Source organism: Drosophila suzukii, chromosome 3 (assembly GCF_043229965.1).
Source record: "Drosophila suzukii chromosome 3, CBGP_Dsuzu_IsoJpt1.0, whole genome shotgun sequence".
NCBI classification, from domain to species: domain Eukaryota; kingdom Metazoa; phylum Arthropoda; class Insecta; order Diptera; family Drosophilidae; genus Drosophila; species Drosophila suzukii.
Window position 1 is genome coordinate 69,982,396 of NC_092082.1, and position 2,420 is coordinate 69,984,815.

At 35.8% G+C, this 2,420-nt stretch overlaps 1 long non-coding RNA gene across 1 annotated transcript; it reads right to left on the reverse strand.

Moving 5' to 3' along the window:
- Positions 1-1,614: 1,614 nt before the first annotated feature.
- LOC108020106 (uncharacterized) lies at positions 1,615-2,182 on the reverse strand. Its single transcript, XR_001767943.4, has 2 exons — positions 2,031-2,182; positions 1,615-1,956 (listed from the first exon to the last, which is right to left on the reverse strand). It is a non-coding gene; the product is annotated as an uncharacterized lncRNA (long non-coding RNA).
- Positions 2,183-2,420: the final 238 nt, after the last annotated feature.

Consider the following 2,420-nt stretch of genomic DNA (forward strand, 5'->3'; position numbering starts at 1 on the left):
CTGAGTAGAGTTGCCAAACTGGCATTCTAGGCCCGACACGTGATACCAATACATGAAATGAACCCCAAAACGGCCGACTATTGACACATTGGCTTGGCTTCAAACAAGCTCTGAATCAAGTTCAAAGTCAAACTAATTATCAGCAATCTAGCTAATCAATAAAAACGCCAGCGAGCACACATAGCAAAATACCCCCGAGCGGCAAACGCCCAAAAAACATGAAACATGTTTGGTTTAACTTTTGGTTTATACTTAGTTGTATCTTTTTTCGTTACTCCAGTCAAACTACTTACACCGACTGACTACAAAATCCCAAACACAACACACATAAATGCAAATAAATAATTAAAAGCAAATACAGCAGCGGCAAAGCAATATTTTGGCAGGGAACTTGTTTAATTTGCATAAAGTCGCACAAATAAAAACGATGCAATTAAAAAGGCGCGCGCGTAGATCCAGTCAGCTGATGATGGGTTCGGATTGGCTGGAGTTGTATTTTGTGGGGGAAAATATGGCCAAAAAGGGGGCTTAGGGGATAGGATCGTATCGGATCGGATCGACAACTGGAGCCGGCAGTCGGGTAAATTTAAATACATTTTTATATGCACTTTGTTGACTCTTTTCGCCTCGCCGCTGTTTAATATTGCTCGGAATTCAGGAATCGGAATCGGAATCCACCGTCTCGAAACTAGTTCGTCGCAGAATTAGTGCAGTAAATAAACAAAAAAAAATCGAAAAAGAATATATTGTATAAAAATATGCACGCCTGTGTGCGAAATGAATATGTACGTACTACTAAAATGAGCTTTATTTAGCGTGTTCTATTGAAAGGACAATAAACTCTCGGCGAAACGTCAAGGTCAACCACATCGCATTTGAAGACTGCGATCGATTCTTATTCGGGTCGCTTTAGACATCTGTATTTGGGTTCTAAATTCAGCACAACTCGACTGATTTGGGTATGCAAATTGCACCAGAATTGACAACTGATCATCTCTGCTGGGGCATCATAAACAATATCTCATTTAGTGCAATTCGAAAATAGTTCCAGTATAAGTAGATGTTAAAATATATGACAATCTTTCTAAGGAAACCTGCCATTTCTATATTTTTTTGATATATTTGATTATAATCCTGAAAATATGGTTTACAATTGAAGTAAATTAACTTTCTAAGAATTGCAGGTTGGCTTTTTTAGAAAACCACAGACTAATTCATTAAAGTCAACCTTTCTGAAGTGATTACTTTGTTTTACTTCCGAATCTGAAGTTTCCTCCTAATCTTAATTTAAAATTTAAAATCATCAGGAGCATAAATATACATATAAAGCATTTAAAATTAGTTTCAATTAACTTTGCAAGAATTGCAGGTTCTTTTTAGAAAATCACAGACTAATACATAAAAGTCAAACGATTCTGAAATGTTTACTTCGTTTATATTTAGTTTTTAATTACTTTCAAATCCGAAAATTGTTTCAGGGTAAGTATATATTTAAATATAAAATTTTTTATATTTATTTTGCTCTATCTATGCTCCTTTAGAAAGCATTAAAAATTAACTTTGTAAGAACTGAAAATTGGTTTCTATAGACAACCAGAAATAAAAGTCAACCGATTTGGAAGTAATTCCTTCGTTTTTATTTAGTCCCAAATTACTTCCATGTGGTTCACGAATATTAGATGAATTGTAGATGTTATTTCGGGCGTTATCAGGATGGAGCAGGGTAGGTAGTATTCAAGCCTTGCAGGGGATCCCCTACGATCTGGCCTAACAGCAGGGATATCCACAATAGCAACCGCCACAGGGTCCACATGCGTAGCATGGCCCGCAGACATTGGGTCCATAGCATGGTCCACATCCTCCGCCGCATGGTCCACAGCACGGTCCGCACGGTCCACAGCAGGGTCCACAGCAAGGTCCACAGGGTCCGCAGCACATGATTAATCCGTAAAAGTTCTAAAGAAAAATATTCACCAAAATTTAAAATTTATAAATTTTTTTGTTTTGAAATTTTAACACTTTTTACTCACATTGAACCGAACAAAAAGAAATAATTTGAGACTACACAACAAATTTGGATGTGTTCAGGCCGAAAGGACAAGTAAGAATGATACAAAATGGGAAAACCAGGGGTAGATGGGTTACAAAAGTGTGACAGTCGAAGCTATGGTTGCTTTATAAATAGTTTTAGATCCCAACTTAGGCTTATAAATTTGAAATCTAAAGTTAAATAAAATAAAATGTAATTAAATTAGATTATATATATATATTTATAATCCTTAGGCAGTTCATCATAACTTTGTAGTACAGTTGGATGATAACATTTGCCTGAACCGCTTCTTTTCTCGCTACAAAACCGATTGAACAACTGGAGGTCACCATTTTTTTAGATCATAACTTTGAATTTTAATTTTAAAATT